Source organism: Myxine glutinosa, chromosome 1 (assembly GCF_964187855.1).
Source record: "Myxine glutinosa chromosome 1, kmMyxGlut1.1, whole genome shotgun sequence".
NCBI lineage: Eukaryota > Metazoa > Chordata > Myxini > Myxiniformes > Myxinidae > Myxine > Myxine glutinosa.
The window spans coordinates 269,583,812-269,607,334 of record NC_136261.1 but is presented as its reverse complement, the minus strand read 5'-3'; positions in this window follow the sequence as shown (position 1 = coordinate 269,607,334).

Sequence of the window (23,523 nt, the reverse complement as noted above, 5' to 3'; positions counted from 1 at the left end):
TCGTTTGGCACGCACGGGATTATTACGGGGTGAACGGTAGGCTGGGCTTTGGCGATTACACTTGCGGCTCAGCCACGTATGTAATAAGCGAATAGTTCGTAATAGTTCAATAAACGCGAGCAATGCACTTCTCAATCAAGGCTCGAAACTGGCGTATGCACGCCAGTCCTCTTCATGCAGTTCTCACACGAGTGCTCTGGATCAGTTCTCTCGATACCAGTTCTTTGTAAGCGCCTCTCCCTTCTCATCTCTCAACTCTCGTGCCGACAAGTCCTTCATACAGTCCTGTTCAAGGGCTTTGAGCGCTGGCTTATATAGCCTTGCCCAGCGAACCCTCTCGAACTCACCAGACGTTTCTTGCCACGCCCTTTCAAGCCATGCCTTCTCAGCCCTGGTTGGCTGTTGCCCTTACCGTCACCGCCTTTGATGCACTGCTTGACGATGTGATGCACTGCCACACCTCGACCCTCGTGCTCCTCCCTCTTTTCAGGCCTACCTCGTGGTTACCCGACTAGTTTCGAGCGAAACCAAGGGCAGCGAACGCTGCTGGCCACCAAAGCGTAACAAACTTGAGGGATTCCAAATGGGGCACGGGATCGTGTTTGCCCATGATGTAATTGAAGGGTGGCTGCAAAATGAAAAGGACCTAAGCTTAATTATTTACACAATGCAGATGTCACTAGGGAAATGGCCTACTCTTACACATACTATGACATAACTAATTCTAATGGGCCTACGTGTTGCTTGTGGACTAACTATGGGGGGGGGGGCAACCCTTTAACCTTTAATGATGTTATATGTACAATCTCAAAACCTCAACAATATATTTAAAATAGCGCCCCCCCCCCCTATATATATATAAATAAAGGGCGCCAATTTGATTCATACAGTTCAAAAAACTTTATTTACTGGCGGGTTTTAATCTATATATGTAGGGCGCCCCTTTATACGAACTTTTCTAGAGCATTTCTTGGTTCCTCCTAAGACCACAATGGTAGTCCAGCATGCACACGAGATTTTTTGAATGTCCCTTCTTCTCTATTGTTTGGGATTTTCTACAGGCTATGGAATGTCACTTCTTTTCTAGAGTTTGCCACATGGCACAAACCATATAAAGGGGCCTTTTATATGCCCCTGGCATTTTCCCAAGAGCCAATGTCCCTTCTTTTCTGGAGTTTGCCACATGATAGATACCAGAAAAGGGGCCTTTTATATGCCCTGGCATTTTTTCAAAGAATTACTACCAGAGTCAAAAAATTTTGATGTCCAACTTTTTGAGAATCTCCCCTATGAGCTAAGCAAAAATAGGACTGTGGGTCCTGAAGTTCACCTGGATCAGGAGCAACAGTCACTCAAACCCCACACAGACTCCCTCAAACCCTGATATTTTTAATGCTGTGAAACTTTGGTACATTACGGGCGATGAAGATTGTGATCAAGTTTCATTGAAATTGTGTGTAGTTTCGGAGAAAAGAGCAAATACCTATTTTGGGGGATCAAACCCTCTCTCCCCCAGAATCCCCTTTAATGTGCTCAGATTTTGATGCGGTCATTACACCCTTGTTGGGCATCGGATATGAAGCTTGGAGCCAAGGTTCATCAAAATAGTGTGTGTAGTTTCGGAGAAGAGAGCAAATACCAATACACCTTAGTTAGGCATCAGATATGAAGCTTCTAGCCAAGTTTTGTCAAAATCAGGTGTGTAGTTTTTGAGAAGAGAGCAAATAACTATTTTGGGTGGGGTCAAATCCCCCTACAGACCACCTTAGACCTTGATTGTTTTATGCCGTGAACAAACATTGGTTTCATCAAAATCGTGTGTGGAGTTTAGGAGAAGAAAGAAAATACCTATTTTGGAGGGGGGTGGAGTCAAAACCCTCATAGACCCCACAATGAGTGCAGATTTTAATGCGGTCAATACAACTTCATTAGGCATTAGATATGAAGCTTATGGCCAAGTTTCATAAAAATTTGTGTGTAGTTTCCGAGAAGAGAGAAAATACCTATTTTAGGGGGTCAATCCACCCCTCCCCAAAAAACCCCTTTAATGTGCTCAGATTTTGATGGTCAATACACCTTCGTTAGGCATCTGATATGAAGCTTCTAACCAAGTTTCATCAACATTGTGTGTGTAGTTTCGGAGAAGAGAGTAAATACCTATTTTTGGTGACGTGGGGGGTGGGCAAACCCCACCCCCGTAGACCCCCTCAATGAGCGCAGATTTTAAATTTGTTTCGAAAGCCATTAATTAGACCTATTGTCCGATATATATTCCAGGTTTCGGGTCGTTTCAATGTATAGCCTTTGATATATGAGCGCCAACACATTTTGGGCAGACGGACTGACAGACACCAAGGTGAATTCGAGGGTTTTATTGTTAATAAAACCCAAGAATGCGGAAACAGACGTAGGTGAAATTTGGAACATATTACCTTGACGTACAAAGCATTTACTTCTGAAATTCGCAGCCGATCTCGTCCAGTAGAAGCCGAGGAACGAATTTTCAGTCCCCATGTTAAAGTTGCAAACAGAGAAACGATCCCATATAAAGGGCGGGGCGCTTTCCGCCTCCTTTGATAATGGAGAGTGGGAAATACAACAGCAGAGAGCAGGGAACCACCAGAGGGGACGTTAGGAGAAAGAATGTGCGGTTAAGGGGTTAAATGGGGTAACCTAACCACCCTAGGCAAATGGGGGCTGGAAGTTCCTTGTTTCAATCTATGATTTTGATACCCCGAAAAGGTAGTTGCGCGATATTATCAAATGTCTTTCCCACAAATATGAGATCGAGAGACAATGAGCTCACTCGAGTATAACATTACAGTCGCGTAACTCGACAGGTCGACCTGGCCTCGGGTTGCTAAGTGTGGACGGGGTCGACCTGGCCTCGGGTTGCTAAGTGTGGACGGGGTCGACCTGGCCTCGGGTTGCTAAGTGTGGACGGGGTCGACCTGGCCTCGGGTTGCTACGTGTGGACGTTTAGGGTACCTCAAACAGACACGCTGAATGTGCACGAATGAAAGAAAAGGAATTCAGCTCACCTGCTCTATCGATTTGTCCATTGAAGAATTTCACCTTTATTGATTTGTCCATTGAGGAATTTCACCTCTATTAATTTGTCCATTGATGAATTTCACCTCTATTGATTTGTCCATTGAGGAATTTCACCTTTATTGATTTGTCCATTGATGAATTTCACCTCTATTGATTTGTCCATTGATGAATTTCACCTCTATTGATTTGTCCATTGAGGAATTTCACCTTTATTGATTTGTCCATTAAGGAATTTCACCTCTATTGATTTGTCCATTGAGGAATTTCACCTTTATTGATTTGTCCATTGAGGAATTTCACCTCTATTGATTTGTCCATTGATGAATTTCACCTCTATTGATTTGTCCATTGAGGAATTTCACCTCCATTGATTTGTCCATTGATGAATTTCACCTCTATTGATTTGTCCATTGAGGAATTTCACCTTTATTGATTTGTCCATTGAGGAATTTCACCTCTATCGATTTGTCCATTGATGAATTTCACCTCTATTGATTTGTCCATTGAGGAATTTCACCTCTATTGATTTGTCCATTGAGGAATTTCACCTCTATTGATTTGTCCATTGATGAATTTCACCTCTATTGATTTGTCCATTGAGGAATTTCACCTCTATTAATTTGTCCATTGATGAATTTCACCTCTATTGATTTGTCCATTGAGGAATTTCACCTCTATTAATTTGTCCATTGATGAATTTCACCTTTATTGATTTGTCCATTGATGAATTTCACCTCTATTAATTTGTCCATTGAGGAAGTTCACCTTCATTGATTTGTCCATTGAGGAATTTCACCTTTATTGATTTGTCCATTGAGGAATTTCACCTTTATTGATTTGTCCATTGAGGAATTTCACCTTTATTGATTTGTCCATTGAGGAATTTCACCTTTATTGATTTGTCCATTCAGGAATCTCACCTCTATTGATTTGTCCATTGAGGAATCTCACCTCAATTGATTAGACCATTAAGGAATGTCGCCACTATTGATTTGTCCATTAAGGAAATCTCGCTTGTTCTATTGGTATGTCCAATGCAGACTCTCACCTGTAATGTTGATCTGTCTGTTGACTAAAGTTTTTAAACCCGTCGCCGGAGGCATTATGTTTTCAGGTTGTCCATCCGGCTGTCCGTCTGTCCGTGAAAACTTGGTGCAGGTACAGTCACGTGAAAAAGTAAGTACACCCCATGTAAAGTTTTGAATTTTTCAACATATTTCAACATACAGCTATTTGATCTTCATTTCAACAATATTGACAGATAAAGGTGATATAATATAACAAATATCATGAAACATTTACATTTTGTCGTCCATTGTATAATTTAAATAAACATAAATGCAAATTTCGCATGTGGAAAAAGTAAGTTCACCCCTACATTTATCACTACTTCAAATACCTAAAATTAGAATCAGGTGCACCAGCTCAGGTGCAAATGATTAGAACATCGTTAGAGAGGATCTTGGAGGAACCTGTCTTATTTAAACCTCAGACATTTAGTTTGGTTTGCTCTTTGTTGTTGAAGTGTGCGGCGTCACCATGCCGAGATCAAAAGAGCTCTCTGAGGCCTTCAGAATGAAGGTTATAGATGCCTACGAGTCTGGGAAGGGATTTAAAAAGATCTCCAAACAATTTGAAATCAATAATTCCACTGTCCGGAAGATCATCTACAAGTGGAGAAGATTCCAAACAACTGCCAACTTGTTCAGGCCAGGCCGCCCCAGCAAGTTCAGCCCGAGAGCAGACCGCAATATGCTGAAAGAAGTCTCTAAGGATCCCAGAATGCAATCACGCGACCTACAAGTAGCTATTGCCACTGTTGATGTCAAAGTGCACGAGTCTACCATTAGAAAGAGGCTGCACAAATTTGATCTACATGGGAGGTGTGCCAGGAGGAAACCTTTGCTGTACAGAAAGAACATCAGGGCAAGACTAAAGTTTGCCAATGAACACCTAGGCAAAGACCAGCACTTCTGGAACAATGTGCTCTGGACAGATGAGTCAAAGGTAGAGCTATTTGGCCACAGTACCAGAAGACATGTTTGGTGAAAACCAAAGACAGCATTTGACCACAAGAACCTGATACCAACTGTAAAGCATGGTGGTGGAAATATTATGGTTTGGGGCAGCTTTGCTGCATCAGGGCCTGGGCAGCTCACCATCATGGAATCCACTATGAATTCTTCATTGTACCAGAGGGTGCTTGAGGATAATGTGAGGCCATCTGTCGGAAAGTTGAAGCTCAACCGAAGGTGGACGTTGCATCATGACAATGACTCTAAACATACCAGTAAATCGACCAAGGAATGGCTGAAAGGAAAGAAATGGAGGGTTCTGGAATGGCCAAGTCAAAGCCCGGAACTAAATCCCATCGAGATGTTGTGGGGGGATTTGAAACGAGCTGTGCATGCAAGAAACCCCTCAAACATCGCACAGCTGAAAGAATTCTGCATGGAGGAGTGGGCAAAAATTTCTCCCAGTCGATGTCAGAGACTGGTAGACAGTTATAAGAAACGCCTACTTGAGGTTGTTTCTGCCAAAGGGGGCAATACCACCTATTAGAGCCAAGGGTGTACTTACATTTTCCACATACATGCGAAATTGCATTTACGTTTATTTAAATTATACAATGGACGACAAAATATAAATGTTTCATGATATTTGTTATATTATATCACCTTTATCTGTCATTATTGTTGAAATGAAGATCAAATAGCTGTATGTTGAAATATGTTGAAAAAGTCAAAACTTTACATGGGGTGTACTTACTTTTTCACGTGACTGTATGTATAATGCGGTAAATATGAACTGATTCGATGTTGGGGTCACAAGATCAAACAAAAGCCAAAGGTCAGAGGTCATGTTACATAAAAATCCTTGTTACCACGTAACTTGTGAACCAGTGATGGTATTTTGACCAACGTTGGTACACGTATGTATTATGATGCAAAGATGAACTTATTTGAGATTGGGGTCAAGAGGTCATATGTCAAAGTCTGTAATAGGTCTATAACTTGAGAACGGCTGTAGGGATCTTGGTCAAACTTGGTGCAGGTATGAATAATGATGTAAAGATTATATGGTTCGATTTTGGGGTCAAGAGGTCAAAGTTCAAATGTCAGACATCCTGTTAGATAAAAATTCTGTTACCAAGGTAACTTGTGAACCAGGCATGGGATTTTTTTTACCAAATTTGGTATAATTATATATTATGATGCAAAGATAAACTGATTCGATTTTGGGGTCAACAGGTCAAATATCAGAGGTCATGTTAAGTTACAATTACTTTGTCACCGCGATAACTTAAGAACGGCTGAAGGGACTTTTCCATCTTTATTAACACATTTATTTATTTTATTTTATTTTATTTACACCAACAACTTCCAAGTGAAAAATAAATTAAAAATATAAAACTAGAATATAACCCCCCTGAGTTAATACTTGGTGGAGCCGTGGAGTATGTTGGGATAGGTCTCTATCAACTTTGCACACCTTGATTTGGCAATATTTGCACATTCTTCTGTACAAAACTGTACAAGCTCAGTCAAGTTGTGTGGGGAGTGTTGATGGACAGCAATCTTCAAGTCATTCCACAGATTTTCGATTGGGTTTAGGTCAGAGCTCTGACTGAGCCACTCAAGGACATTTACCTTGCCTGGATCCCTTAGCCACTCCAGTGTAGCTTTGGCTGTGTGCTTCGGGTTGTTGTCATGCTGAAAGGTGAACTTCCCTCCCAATTTCCGATTTCTTGCAGAAGGCAGCAGGATTTCCTCTAGGATTTTTCTGTATTTTGCTCCATCACTTTTCCCTTCTATCTTGACAAAAGCCCCAATCCCTGCTGATGAGAAACATCCCCATAACATGATGCTCCCACCAACGTGCTTCACAGTGGGGATGGTGTTCTTTGGGTGATGTATTGTGTTGGGTTTGCGCTAAACGTATTTTTTTATATTTACGCCAAAAAGTACCATCTTCGTTTCGTCAGACCAAAAAACCTTTTGCCACATGGCTTCAGAATCTCCGGAGTGTTTTTTTGCATTCCACAAATTGGACTCAAGGTGGGATTTTTGAGCAATGGCTTCCTTCTTGCCACCTTAGCATACAGACCAGACTTATGGAGTGCTTGGGATATTGTTGTCACATGCACACAGTGACCAGTCTTTGCCATAAAGATCTGTAGCTCTTTCAAAGTAGCCATTGGCCTCTCAGTGGCCTCTCTGATCAGTCTCCTCCTTGCTTGATCATCCCGTTTGGAGGGACAGCCTGATCTAGGCAGGGTCTTGGTGGTACCATATGCCTTCTTAATGATTGCCTTCACTGTGCTCCAAGGGATGTTCAAGGCCTTTAAAATATTTTGATACCCATCCCCTGATCTGTGCCTTTGCACAACTTTATCCTGGAGGTCTTTTAAAAGCTCCTTGGTGCTCATGGTTGAGGCTTTGCTGGGAAAAGCACTACCCAGCAAAGGAAACCTACAAGAACAGCTGATTTTATTCTGAAGTAATCCGAATCACTACAATTTAACACAGGTGGAGGCCAATTAACTTGGTGTGTGATTTTGAAGGTGATTGGTTACTCCTGTGCTAATTTACAATTGCTATTATAAGGGGGGTTGGACACTTATCCAACCAAGATATTCTAGTTTTTTATTTTTTATTAATTTTCTGAAATTTGTAGAATTTGTTTTTCACTTGGAAGTTGTTGGTTACGATGTGTAAATTAAGATGGAAAAAGTTTGATTTAATGCAATTTAATTCCAGCCGATAAGGCAACAAAAGGTGAAAAATTTGATAGGGGGTGTAGACTTTATATAAGCATTGTAGTTGCAGATTGAGCAATGTGGTGAGTGGATGTAAGAGTATTGGTGTTTGTATCTCGTCTTGAGCACTGTGGGACTGCTGGGATAGCTTATAAGTTATAAGTAGCAATTACTCCCATTTGAGCTTGGGTTCGAATCTCGAAACAACTGTAAGTTGTCACCATGGTGTCTCCCAGGCAGGGTGATTCAGCAATGTGTGTGCCGTCCCTCGGACGGACGTTAAACTGGGCATCCCGTCTGCCGACATTCGTTGTTGGACGTTAAAGATCCAATGGTGTCATCGTGAAGAGTCGGTGATTTATCTCCGGCACCCTGAAAAAATTGCTGCCACTTTCAGTGGAACTTGTCCAGCCGGATCGTGAAAGACTTGGCTCAAACGTTCTCCGACCGACCTCCACAAAAAGGTCAGAATAATTGGGATTGTGAGATGTGAATAAGAAGAACAATTAAAAGGATAACTCATCGAGTTCTCTGAATGTGAGGAAGCCGATCATTTTGTGGAGGGGGTGATCAAAGGTCTTAATCTTGGAAAAAACGTCGCAGAGCCAAAAGCATGACCTCTACTCCAATGACACAAGGAATGTCACCCACGACTGGGAAACAAAAGAGTGACACATTGGCTGAAAACTACAGAGAAAAGTTTCACTTCGACCTTTTGAGGAAGGAATAGTCATCTCGTTGCCCAATAGACTAGACGGATTTCTGAGAAATGTGAATGTTAGGTGCAGGTTTGGGTAAAAGTTGGGAACCTCACTTAATTGGGAACCATTGGTTGGGAACCTTAATACCCGGTATGCTGAATTCGATTAACCCGGTTCCCAAGCCGAATTTTGAGTTGTTGACCTTCTAATTAGCATAAAGAAAAAGGCCGCCAAATTGCCATTTTTGGACAATTTCTTTGAACAAGCATTTATATATCATGTCTATAGATGCAGCTCTTTTACTTTAACTTTACAACTTTTACCCCAAAATGCACCTAGAAGCTTATACATGGCTTTTTTTCATAAATCCGTCTAGTCTATAAAAACCCAATTTTGAATGTAAGCAAGGAATGTACACCACCATGGCACTGTACCACCATGGCACTCTACCACCATGGCACTCTACCACCATGGCACTCTACCACCATGGAACTCTACCACCATGGAACTCTACCACCATGGCACTCTACCACCATGGAACTCTACCACCATGGCATTCTACCACCATGGAACTCTACCACCATGGCACGCTACCACCATGGCACTCTACCACCATGGCATTCTACCACCATGGAACTCTACCACCATGGCACTCTACCACCATGGCACTCTACCACCATGGCACTCTACCACCATGGCACTCTACCACCATGGCATTCTACCACCATGGCATTCTACCACCATGGCATTCTACCACCATGGCATTCTACCACCATGGAAGTCTACCACCATAGCATTCTACCACCATAGCATTCTACCACCATGGCACTCCACCACCATGGCACTCTACCACCATGGCACTCTACCACCATGGCACTCCACCACCATGGTAACCAACCACCATGGCACCATACTACCATGGCAACCTACCACCATGGCACCCTACCACCATGGCACATTACCACCATGGCAACCTACCACCATGGTACCCTACCAACATGGCACCTTACCACCATGGCAACCTACCACCATGGCACTCTACCACCATGGCACCTTACCACCATGGCAACCTACCACCATGGCACCTTACCACCATGGCAACCTACCACCATGGCACTCTACCACCATGGCACTCTACCACCATGGCACTCTACCACCATGGCACACTACCACCATGGCACGCTACCACCATGGCATTCTACCACCATGGCACTCTACCACCATGGCACCCTACCATCATGCCCATGGCAATGGCACCCTACCACCATGGCACTCTACCACCATGGCACTCTACCACCATGCCCATGGCACTCTACCACCATGCCCATGGCACTCTACAACCATGGCACGCTACCACCATGACCATGGCACTCTACCACCATGCCCATGGCACTCTACCACCACGGCACGCTACCACCATGGCACTCCACCACCATGGCACTCTACCACCATGCCCATGGCACTCTACCACCATGCAACAACATCAAACTTCTATGATTCTATTTCCTGAAACGTTTCCACTTGCAAGTCGTGCCGTGACGGGCGCCTAAAACTAAGAGTGTTAATCAGTAAGGCCATGGTCCATGACCTACTACCCAACCAACCTGTGGGCCATTGGCCCGACTTGCACCGAGTACAGTATGTGCCCAATTCGGTAATCTTTTGTAATGCCTTCGATAAAGTATGCAATGGAGACCACCTCACCGTGGTCACACACAACCTGCGACAAATTCCTGCAACGGGACAATCGAGAGACGCGCATTAAATGCGCTATTAAACTAGAGCTTCCAAGGAAGCATAACTCAACTGAACTGACTGGACAACTTTAAAGTAGGTCAGTTGTCTGTACTAGATTTGACTTAAATGAAAAGCCAACAACCTTGTGTAATAATTTTAAGGTCCTTGTATCCTTATACTTGTCCTTGTTTTACAATTGCTACAATGTTACACTTTGCAACAATGTTGCAGAAATATAGTTGTGTTAGTACAGCGGATAAGCTCTCATATTTTAACAAATTGTGCATTTTTTGAGAAAAGCATGAAATTTCTAGCATAGTTAGTATATACCATAAGGTTTATTTTCAGATGTGGAGGGAAGTCAGATTTGACCTCTGAGGACCGTGAGAGGTCAAATCCAAAATGGCCACCAGTCCACCGGGTCTAATGTTCAAACGCGCTGAGGGGTGTCATTTCCAACTAAATTTGGGATGCCCATTCATTTGGTGATACTTTTGAGATCGCCAGAACTCAAGGACATGCATTTAGGTCACGGTCAAGGTCAAATTACGTTAAATATCTATTTTTATAATACTGCAGTTGGAACTGCTATTGGAAAAAGTTCATTTGAACTTTTAAAACTTTATTTTTGTCAGGTACAGGGATAGGTACAGAACACCCAAAGACCAGAAATGATGAAAAAAAAGTGTTTACACTGCAAGGAATGATGCAATAACCTCTGAAAAAATAACTGTAGTTAACCAAGTATGTCCACCAAAGCTTACATTAAATCAAGTGCAATGATGAAAATTGGTAATGATCAAAATCTAACAGTCTCCAGAACAGAAGCACAGTGCAGTGCACTTGAATGCAGCTTTGGCACACTTGCAGCGTCCAGTGCACCCTTTCTTGCAGCCACAGTCGATCAATTCATGGCACGATTTTGATGCTTCAGGAAGAGTGGTCCAAAGAGGCTGCCACCCAGTTGTCTCCTTTGTCCAGCCCCAGTCAGGTGGGTCTGGCATCTCTGGATCCATGACCAATGCCTGGTTACAACAGTTGGCCTGGTAGCAAGTGCGCTTGATGTGCTGCTTGAGTGTTGCCTGGGTTGGAGGAATGTTCTCTAGAGTTCTACACTTCTGTGTGAAGAGCTGTTTCCTGGCATCATTCACTTCCGTGCTCTCACTGGTTCTATCGTACATCAGCACCACAATTCGCTCTAGCAGTAACATTGAGCCTTCACTGACCCCACTTGGCATGCCTAGGAGTTCATTGAAAGCATCTTTCACCTCTGGGCATCCCCAATTTAGATGGAAATGACACCTATAATGTCTTTCTACACTATTTGGTTCCAAAATTAAGCGCGTTTGAACATTAGACTCGGTGGACTGGCGGCCATTTTGGATTTGACCTCTCACGGTTCTCAGAGGTCAAATCTGACTTCCCTCCACATCTGAAAATAAACCTTATGGTATGCACTAACTATGTTAAAAATTTCATGCTTTTCTCATAAAATGCACAATTTTTGTGTTTATCTGCTGCACTATGTAGATAAAAGGAAACGGGTGTAATTCGCTTTCAAAGTCACCCACCCCCACATCTTGTCCCAGTGTGCTTTTCTTAAGAGCTGAAAAAAATATGCCGGCCTATGGCGGCCATTTTCTGCACACTACGTTTGATTATTTTATGGACGTTAAATTGTATGGACGTTATTTTATGGATTTTATGGACGCGGCTTTTTTATGGCGGCACACTACGTTTGATCAAAATCCATAAATATTTGTGGACGTTAAAGTCTTAACGTCGTTTCGGAGCTGAAACAATATGGCGGCCTATGGCGGCCATTTTGTGACGGATCGGGTTGGAATGCAATAGCACCCTATCTTGTGTGGTAAGGGTTAAACATTCTAAGTTTTACCAAAATCTGTTAATATTTGTGGACGCTAGAGTGTTAACGTCGTTTTTGGTTTTCATGACCAAAAACAAAATGGTCGCCTAAGTCCGCCATTTTTCAACGGATCGGGCTGAAATGTAATACCGACCTGGTCCTTGGGTAAGGATGCTGCATGTCAAGTTTGATCAGAATCGGTTGATATTTGTGGACGCTGGAGTGTTAACGTCGAAAAGTTAATGGACGACAGACACCGGACGACGACGACGACAGACGACGGACGCCGGAGGGTTCAGTATGTGATGAACTCAACTGGACGGTAGTCCAGTTGAGTTAAAAATTAACTGGACACCTCTCATCCATGTCACCCTCCACACGGTTATATCAGAATGAGCTGATTCGTCACACCGTCACGGAATGCTTACTCCCAATACATAGCCATTCAAAAATTATGTAACGCTAATTATTCAGTAATTTGCGTAACCGTGATGCTCGATTACCGTACATTCTGACATACCATGCGTTCCGACGGGTTTGATTACACGTTACGCTTATTCGCCATTTGATTATATTGTTCGGGGTCCCTCATCGAGAATCGACCCACACAAAGCCAATGGAAATCTAAGGCAACAAACCCGGGCAGTGTATAATCAGCTAAAGTATCAACAATCAATGTATAATCTAAAAATATAATCACTATAGTGTTAGGCCCACCAGAAAACCAAGATGGTGGCCATATCATTTCGTCTCATATTGTGGGTGGAGTCAAACGACAGATGTGGGTGTGGTCTGGCAGCAGTCTGACCAATGGGTGCACATTTAAAAAATCCAAAGCTCTTGTCGAGCTGGGTGGGACATGTTGCAGGTAAAAAACAATAGAATAGCAATTATATATGTATAATAGTGACAAAATAATAACTCCTTTTCTCACAAACAATATGCATGTCACCTTGGAGGTACAATGGCATGAGTAATGCGGAAGGGACTGCTGCAGCAATGTAGAAACTGAATTCGAACCGGAGCTTCTCAAATTGCGAGCTTTGCAGCTGCCATACGCACGTGCTCGCATAGGCATTCCACCACGTGGCCGGTACAATAGGAAACCCCATCCACAGGCGTTTACAATGCAGCAGGTACGGGGTTCCCAGCATTAACTGGCAGGTAAAAGCCATTGCTTGTGCCCTTTGGAATGGAATGACGCCTCCCTCAAGGTCCCGCCAAAGGAGACGCCCAGACGGCGCGATCCGTTTACACGAGCGTGCTGGCGGGGCCAGTGGGGCCATGACATCATGCCCTGTGCCCAGGTTCCCAAGAGAGACACAATGTCAGACTGTGGGCGCGGTGGCACGCTGGCAGCGATCGAAAGTTCTTGCTCTTCGTTGAGCGTCACCTTCGGAGGAGACGTGCACCGATTCGCCCACCTCTTCGCTCCTGCCTTTGTGGATGCTAACGCTCAATGGCGACTTTAGACAAAAAGAACCACCTTTGTTCGGTACCTGGCAAAATTAAGTAAGTTCCCTAAATAGCAACGTCTATTTAATACGTACGCAAACAATGGAAAAATGCACCCCCTTCCCTTCCTGTTTAATTGTTGCACGAACTTGATATTTGAGTTTCATCTCCACCATTACATATGGCAGTGCCAGCCGAGCATTCTGTGTGGTCTGCAGTTAATTTAATTACGGCGGAATGAACTCTTATGAGTGGAGGGGGTGCAGCATTATGGGGTATAGAATTTGCCAATTTGAAGCTCAATATGGTTTCAGTGATGTCATGCATCGACCTGCTGTGCTGTTTCAGTGTTGAGTTGTCTCTTACTACTTTTGTCTTGTATTTAGTTGGCATGCTTTATCGATTCGTATGCGGCCCGTGGCTGCACCATTTTCCGGGGGGTGCAGCTGTGCCGCCGATGCAGTGTCCCCTTACCAGCTAGCAGGTACTCTTCAACCCATCATGCCTGTGCTACACCAACTCTAGGTTAAATAGATCCATCAAGCTAATTTCATTGGGGGATTTGGAGAGGGGTATGTGGAATGGGGATGACAAGGGTGTGGCAGGCTCAGGGATATCAACAGGTTATTAAAAAGAAAAGAAACTTTTTTTGAGGGGTGCGCGGAGACGGTCTTAATGTGAAGAATGTAAAACACCAACAACACACTATCCCTTGAGGACACCCTCTCAGACATCACACTCCACACAGATGTATGCAATGACCCATCCATACTCAAACTACATAAAAGTCCTGCCAACATCCCTTTACCCCCATCATCTCCAATATTTATAGGAACTAATAGCTAATTCAAATTTCAACGTATCTACTGTTTCTGCTGCCATTACCTTTCCAGAGAGATCATTCCATGCAGCAACTAGTCTTTGAGTACACTTTCCTACCAATTATTTAAAAAACTCAGGGATCCTATCATTGAAGGAGACTTTTCTTCTTTCCTTTTCTCAAATGATCTGATATCTGACCATCGGTTTAGATTCTGTCGGAGCCATACATAACGTTGGATACACTGCGGATCCTCTTTCAACACCGTTGAAGGCCCAAAATCTCAAGCAAGAGTTCAGGGTTGCATGTCTAGACACATGTCGGCCATTCGCCAGACAGTCTTGGTACCCTACTCTGCCTGCCAAGCTTTCTGCCTGTGGAACACAAGGTCATCTTCTGATATTCTTGCCTAGGTTTCTGACTTCTTGCCTGCGTCTTCGTACCCTACTCTGCTTGCCACGCGTTCTGCCTGTGGAACACAGGGTCATCTTCTGATCTTCTTGCCTGAGTTGCTGACTTCTTGCCTGAGTTGCTGACTTCTTGCCTGGGTCTTGGTACCCTACTCTGCTTGCCACGCATTCTGCCTGTGGAACACTAGGTCATCTTCTGATTTTCTTGCCTGGGTTGCTGACTTCTTGCCTGGGTTGCTGACTTCTTGCCTGGGTTGCTGACCTCTTGCCTGGGTTGCTGACTTCTTGCCTGGGTCTTGGTACCCTACTCTGCTTGCCACACGTTCTGCCTGTGGAACACTAGGTCATCTTCTGATCTTCTTGCCTGGGTTTCTGACTTCCTGCACTCATGTACTCAGCATATAGCTTTCAATAGAAACCTTTCATCTCCTCTTAAATTAGAGGCTGGAGGGTCACATGGCGGTGTCCTGAGACCAGTGCTGTCCCTCGGCATAGGAAGTTTCTGTAACAAAGTGCAGTGTTCCAGGTTTGGCGTGTCAGCCCTTTGAGGCTGACATGTATTGTGCAACAGGTAAGAAGGCACTTTCGTGAGTCACAGGAGAACTCGTGTATTGTCATGAGATCCTGCGTGATTCGCAAGTGTGCGATTATTCCTTTGTTCGGCACGCAGAATGTTAACTCGGACCGTTTGGGTGGATGGAGGAATTTAGTGCCAGAGAATACAAGATGTGGAGGTGTGTCTCCGGCGCTTGAGCTCTGCACTGGCAGCTTTACACGCTTCCGCAAGGTGTCATTATGCTGCAGCACTTGCACGGAAAACTAAAATTGGCCCACGGTAAATGATGGAGGGATTGAAGGGTTTCCGAGAGGCTTTATTCCTATTTTTTTTTTTTATTATAAAAAAGCTTCTTGCATTTACCGTCAGTTCTCAGCGGATGTTGTGTGAAACATTGGAGCCTTTGTATGTGTTCTACATGGAAAGCCAAATGTATCAAGTGTCAATGATGCAAGCAGTGGCTTGGTGGTTGTGTGGATAAGGCCTCGTTACATTGCCCTCACTAGTGCGGGTTTGACTCCCATGGATGCTCAGTGGAAATTGCGATGGAGTGGTCACCCGTCCAGGATTGCTTCTTATCCGTAGGAAACGTTCCTGACAAGCGGTGAGAGCCCCCGGCTCTCTAGTCAAGAGTATGCTCTGTCTAAGCTCAACTACCACCACCACCAATGGTGCATGTTTAGCCTTATTTAGGCTGGCCACTTCACCCAGAAAAGATGACTCTCCACATGAAAGGAAAGGCAGAAGTGACCCGAGCCCCTTTCCTCCCTGCAAACCAGGGCTTGTTGGAAAGATCAAACTCACAAACGATGTGGCTGGAATTTGGAAGAATGCAAACAGACCAGTTCCCATCATGCATGCCCCTGGAGGTAATTGATGGGAAATAAACCAGTGCAGGATGAAACGGTATGAGGGTGACCAAAATATGACGATTCATCCTCCAGCACATGGATGAGAATGCGATGGCAGGTACAAATGAGGACGCCATTAGGTAGGGCACATACATGCGCCAGGCTGAACAGTTTACGATTTTGGATCCCACTGATAGGCCGGATCTGGATCTGGACCTGAACCAAAATCTAATAGCTTGTTCTTCTCACCTACCAAAGTCATCCAGCAATTTTTTCCCGTAACCTGGCCATAACTTTTTAAGATACCTGTGCTGTATATCGTTTTGAACCTATCTATCAATAATGAAGAACCACTAAAAAAAAAATTGGATCCGGATCTAAAACCTGTCCGCCAAGTTTCGGCCGAATTCGTCCATAAAATTTTGAGATGTCCTACTCACAGACAAACAAACAGCGGTGAATACATAACCTCCGTTCACCTTCGGCGGAGATAATGAGGAAGACTAGATAAATTTACAGCTCCTTGTCGGAGGACTCGAAGGGAGGCTCACAATGACAGGTGCACTTGAGACAGGTGTAAGCATGGCGATCTTATTCTTAACTCATTGTGGTGTGGTGCAAGTTTTGGATTGATCCCATGACCTTTGCAGGGTTTCAAGGACTGCTGTCATAACTTCCTGGGCAACAAAAAACACTGGTGGTTGCCACCATTGTCCTCTCAACGACAGTAGTTGGAGCTGGAGAAATTTGGAATTTGGCAATGGTGCCAACAATGGTGCCTAGTCCTTGAGAGAGACACCCTGGGAACTTTATTATTCTCCAACTAATGCCAGCAGACAGGACATTCGGCTTAATGCACCTTGTGATGCAACACGCTGCCCATGGAACACACCAATGCAACAGCGCTTCGAGTCGGTTTGATAGTTGAACCCAGACCAGACAGCTCAAGCAACGAGTACGATTCTCTATGGTCGATGGTGATAGGAGTACTGTATGTCTACCCCCAAGGGAAGGGAAAGGAGGTGCCACCAACGTTTTAAACGTTAGTCTTTTTGTCAGAGAAAACCCCCTTATTGTTGCTCTGATGAAGGGTTAATGTTCCAAACATCAGCTGCACTTCGTTTTCCGCGGTGGTGAACGTACTCTTATCAATCTTTGGTTGATAAAACCCATTGTTGGACACCTCAAAAGCAAGTGCACTACATCTGCAGACATCGGTCGGATGGTGACAGTGCACAAAAGACAAAAAGCACACAATTGCAGAACAATCTAATGTTAATTACCCTCGCCAGAGGAGAGGGTATTGCATTTGAGTCCGTTTGTTACCTGCGCTAATCGAAGATTTTTCAAGTATTTTCAAATATTTTTTCAAGTTGGTCTTGTGCGTTATTACTTGGCAATTTTTTTTTTTGCAAGTACGTTGATCACTCCAGTTTGTGTGTGTGTTTGTCTGTCCGCTCACTTATACTTGCCTACAGGTCACAATTTTAAACCGATCTTCACGAAACTTTACCAAATGATAGAGTTCGTGGTCCGACAATATCCTATATATTTTTGAGGTCAAAAGGTCAAAATAGGCCAAAGGTCAACAACAATTTCTAAAATCCGAAATTTTCATCCGATTGACTTGAAATTTGAATAGGATTTTCATGTGAGCTAACTGAATTCAACCACCAACTATTTTTGAGATGAGCATAGGCCAAAAAGGTCAACATAGGTCAAAGGTCAACAACAATTTTAAATTTCTAAAATCGTCAGTTTTCATCTGATTGATTTGAAATTTGAATCGGATTTTCATATCAGCGAACTGAATTCAACCACCAACTATTTTTGAGATCAACATAGGCCAAAAGGTCAACAGAGGGCAAAGGTCAACAACAATTTCACATTTCTAAAATAGTAAATTTTCATCCGATTGACTTTAAATTTGAATAAGATTTTCATATCAGCGAACTGAATTCAAACACCAACTATTTTTGAGATCAACATAGGCCAAAAGGTCAACATAGGCCAAATTTCTAAAATCCTCAATTGTCATCCAATTGACTTGAAATTTGAATAGGATTTACATATCGGCTAACTGAATTCAACCATCAACTATTTTGAGATCAGTGTAGGCCAAAAGGTCAACATAGGCCAAAGGTCAACCGCTTTTTTTCGAATTTCTAAAATCCTCAATTTTCATCCGATTCACTTGAAATTTGAATGGCATTTACATATCACCTAACTTCATTCAACCACCAACTATTTTTGAGATCAGCATGGGCCAAAAGGTCAACATAGGCCAAAGGTCAACAACAATTTAAGATTTCTAAAATCCTCAATTTTCATCCAATTGACTTGAAATTTTAAGAGGATTTGCATACCAGGTTACTGAATTCAACCACCAATTAATTATTTTTGAGGCCATCATAGGCCAACAACATATTTTAGGGACTTCGCAAGTATTGTGCTATGTTTGTTTGTTTGTCTGTCTGTTTGTCCGCACAGAATAAATGATTTTCTCTGCAACTGATTGACAGGAAATTTTCACCAAGGTGCACCTCCTCCTGTATAATTTTTTAATTATAATTATGACGTCATAGGTCACATGGTATGGGCGCCATCTTGGAAAAACCGAAAAACTTTGTACCACTATATCTCTGCATACGCTGCATAGAAAAATTGAGACATGGCTCATTGTAAAGAACTCTCAATGGGGAATAACATATGTTAATGATGATATCATAGGATCCTCCATGATGAGGTCATAATTTGACAAGTACAAAACTCCATCCGATGAAGATGAAATTTCTTGATCGTCATCTATAGATAAATTGGTGGATAAAAAAATATTTATGACGTCATCGGTCACGTGGTTCGGCCGCCATATTTGTTTTAACACAAGAGCCATAATAAACACTAAAACACGTCCTGGCGAGAGTCTACAATCTCTGGTTGCTCTTTCTTGTTTAAACTGTACAACGTTTCTTAACTTGCACACATGCAGGCAGTAAAAACAGTTATATAGTGAACGTAAGTGCACCTACCATGTAATGAAAATATATTTCATTCGTAATATGGAGGTACAGATATTCTGGATGTAAATGTCGACGTATTCAAAATTGTCATTTAAAAAACAGCAGTAAACAGATGTCGTTTCCCACTTGGATATTAAAGACTCCAACAAAAAAGGTCCTTTTTGGGTTTTTTAATTCTGAAATTATTCTACTGTATATTCGTAAAAGAAGTACTTTGTGGAGTTTTGTTCAAACTTTTGCAAAACAAAATCAAAGCAAAACCATAGCAAAACAGTAGTGGCCAAACATGTGTGGATTTCCTCCAAAACCAACACCAACATGTTTTTGAGGAAATCATTCTGCTCTCCAACCCTCCCAGGATGTAAGCTTCTGTTCCATAAGTTCAGCTTACAAATGCACGTGCACAACTCTCTCTTAAAGTGACACTGTTCTATTTTGGTGTTATGCAACATTTTACCACCTGGCTACATAGATATCATATATAAGCATACATACCTAAAGATTGGGATATACTGCATGTGGAAACATATAAATGATGTATGACTACTCGTAATACCTGCTCCCTGCGGGAGCGAAATATGGTGTCAATATCCTATGGCAGGGATCAGTGGTTAAACGACTTGCACAATTCCACATGCAGAGGCGAAAATTGCGAATCGTCTCCCCATTCTTACCGCGAAGGGGAAATGGGGTGATCTTTTGTACCCGTGACCTGACCCTGGGTAACCCGAACACGCACACATATTTTGATGGAAATCGGCCAAGCAGTTTTAGATTCTATAAGGGTCACACATACAGTACATACACCAGAGCTCCACAATAACCCTCTTTTTAGGGTGCCCTACCGGGCATCCATTTTTTGTAAGGTTTTTTTTTGGGGAGCCCGGAATCAAATTTTGGGTGCCCGGGAAAAAACAAAACAGAAAATAAACTGTAAAACCTATTTTCTGCGATATTCAAGTTTAAAAAAGGATATTTAAGCATACACTGGTCATTGAAAAGCCCAAACACATCAACCAGCCTTTGTTTAATAGAGTAAGTCAGAAAATGTTCATTTCTTAAAGAACAGCAAGATATTTATGTACATTGAATTTCATCATCACTATGTTAGAAATACACAGCCCGTATACACTGATACCCGAATTAATATAGGCCTTGTATTCTCAACAACCGTACATTTGGGGTCAAAATTGATCCTCATTATGCGATTTTGAGGGTGCCCGACCTGTCATCTCAAACCCATCTGATTATAAAACTTGGGTGCCAGATGCTAAAATTAGGTGCTGAACACTCGTTAATGGTGAGCTCTTCACACATACACACCTGTTGTTACGGTTGTGGAATCCGACTCTGGGGAGTTGCATCTATATATATAAAGTAGAGTTGGTCCTGATCTATGTATCTATGATCTCTAAGATCTCGAGAACCCGTGGACGGATTTGCGAGCGGAAAGTACTGTTCGACTCGGGATGGTCCCAGGAATGTCACGGAGACATAAACATTTAAAAAATTTCGGGTTTTAAAATTAGCGTATTATTAGCACTAGCAGAAGAGAGAGGGATTCGAAGGGAGGGAGCGCAGCGCTTCTAGCGCTTCTGACTACAGCACACCTTAAAATTAAAAAAACTTCGGGTTTTAAAATTAGTGTGTTACGCGTAATTAGCGCTAGCAGAAGAGGGAGGGAATCTAAGGGAGGGAGCGCAGTGCTCCCTCCAGCGCTTCTGTTAGCGTAATTAGCGTATTTCGGAACGTTAATTTTTCAACTTCATTATTCGGAATCAGTACGTCCCAGAGAACCTTCGTAACGTTAATTTTTCAACTTCATCCGATTGACATGGGACCAACGGCATGTGACAAAGAGTGAAACATACAGGCTACATTTATTTGACGACAATGAGTTCCGACTTCCGACCTCGGTGGGATGACAGGCTGAGTCAACCCCCCTGGTGTGAAGGGGGAGGAGGAGGGGAGGGGGAAGAGAATGGGAGGGGAACGAGGGGGAAGGGGATGGGAGGGGGGAGGGGGAGGGGGAAGGGGGAGGGGGAGGGGGAAGGGGGAGGGGAGGGGGGGGGAGGGGGGAGGGAAAGGGGGGGAGGGGGAGGGGAGGGGCCCTTCTTCCCCTGGGCACCCCCGCACCCTTCCCTCCCCCCTTCCCCTCCCCCCCTCCCCCCCTTCCCGCTCCCCCCCATTCCCCTCCCCTCCTCTTCCCCCTCCCCTCCTCCTCCCCCGCTTCCCCCTCCCCCCTCCCCCCCCGTTCCCCTCCCCTCCTCTTCCCCCTCCCCTCCTCCTCCCACTCCCGTGCAAAGCCGGGTACCTCTGCTAGTTCAACATATAGGAAACCCCGAGTTAGTTATTTCATTAGGATATGTCCTTCAATAGGGCCATAGCTTTTGTACAGGAAATATGCATTGCCTGGGTTTAGCTAGATCTTCCCCTTCCCCTTAAGCTAGGTCTTCGATATATACTGGAAACACCTTTGCATCGAGAGGGAGAGATGTGGGGGAGAGAGGAGAGAGAGAATGGGTCAGAGAGCTGGGGAAGGGAGAACAAGGAGAACAAGAATGAAATTGTGACAAATGGGAATAAAGTGGAAGCATATTGAAACATGAAAAAATATCCCATGTGTCGTCTTCATCCATATATCACACTAAAGTGTATTGCTGTATATACGTTCTGCTGGTCAAATACCGTCTAAAGGAAGAATTAAATAATATATCTCAGGAATTTCCCCAGCCTCTTGAATGATTCATTACGTTTTGGTATTTTCTTGTACAAATATGGAGGAGGTATGATAGCCTTTTTGCATATTAATAAATAAATATGCTTAGTTATAATAATATCTTCCTTCCGTGTAAGTGAGCTTAATCAGGATGAAGAATATTGATCTGATAATCGCTGATTTGTTAAAATTTTGGAGATTTCACTCCAGATTTTGCAGGTTATTTAATCCACCAGCTCTGATCCTCAAATCATGAAGCAGATTTCAATTATATACTTTCATTATTCCTTGAAAGGCCATCGTGGAAAAGTATAAAATCATATACAGCATAAAATCGCTCCAAGCTCTGAATTTGAAAAATACAAAAGTGATGTTTACAGCAATTCGTAGGTGTGAAGATCAGACATTCGATTATGTGAGTGAAGAAAGTGAAAAGGATTGAGTGCTTAATCGTGCAGAAACCATTGTGGCCTGTCCCAAGGCATAGCGTTTTTGAGAAGGCCTAAAAAGCGCAAGGCCCCTGTGAGGGATTGCGGGTTGACCAAGGATAAAGCCTCCTATTATTTTCATTAAATAAGCCAGTTGATTATCTTCAAAAGATGTGTTTAAATTTATCCAAACACCAAGTTTTCATTTGTGCAGTCCTTTGGAGTTCCCTTCGTGGGAATATATATATGTATATATATATACAGTATATCTGTTCAGCGTCTGTCCTGTGTTGTCTTGTGTTGTCACTGAACTACTTTCTCAAACTTTTGTGAAATCGTACCAAACTTCTGGTATGCACATATCTCTCCCGTCGGTGTGTCCGAGGGTATTTTATTTGAAGAAATTTCCAATTTTTTTTTTTGGGGAATTTTTTCGGGAATTTTTTTTTTCAACTTCAATTGTTTATAAAATGTGATATCAGGTATATTACGAATACATTTGTGCAAAATAATAATTGTTTGAATTATGACAAAACCATGACAAAACGGCAACTCGGGTACAGTCATTTATCTATATATCTACACATCTGGGCAGTGTTAGTCTGGTCGTTTGATTGATGTACCGGGAAAAAATTGTTACCAAAGCATATATGGTATCGATCAAAGCGTATTTTTGTGCTCTTTAACATGGTGAAAACTTCTCTTCAATCCTCCTTGGGGAAAAAAAGTTATAGTCGTTTTAGTGAAGGACCCTTTTTCAGTCAAATTTCAATGGCTTCCCATGTCAGAAACCACAGACACGATATAAGTATACATGATTTGTGCCTAGATGCATTATCAAAGTTATTTAATCCAATGCCTTTCATATATTTTAACAGTAGGTCATGTGATAACAGTAGGTCTCCCAGCGAAGAAAGCCTTGTCTTCAATGAAAACAGCTGTGTTATATGTCGAAATGGCTTCCAGGCACCGGGTGATCCGGTACAGGTCACTAGGGGTCTGCCAAATCTGATCATCTTCAGTGAGGTACGTGGCCAACTTGATCTTCGCGATTATCTTCACCAGCGAAGTAGCACTACACCTTGTGGAAACGTTCTTGTTCATGGGGAATGCCGACGCACCTTCGTTGACAAGAAGAGGTTGAAG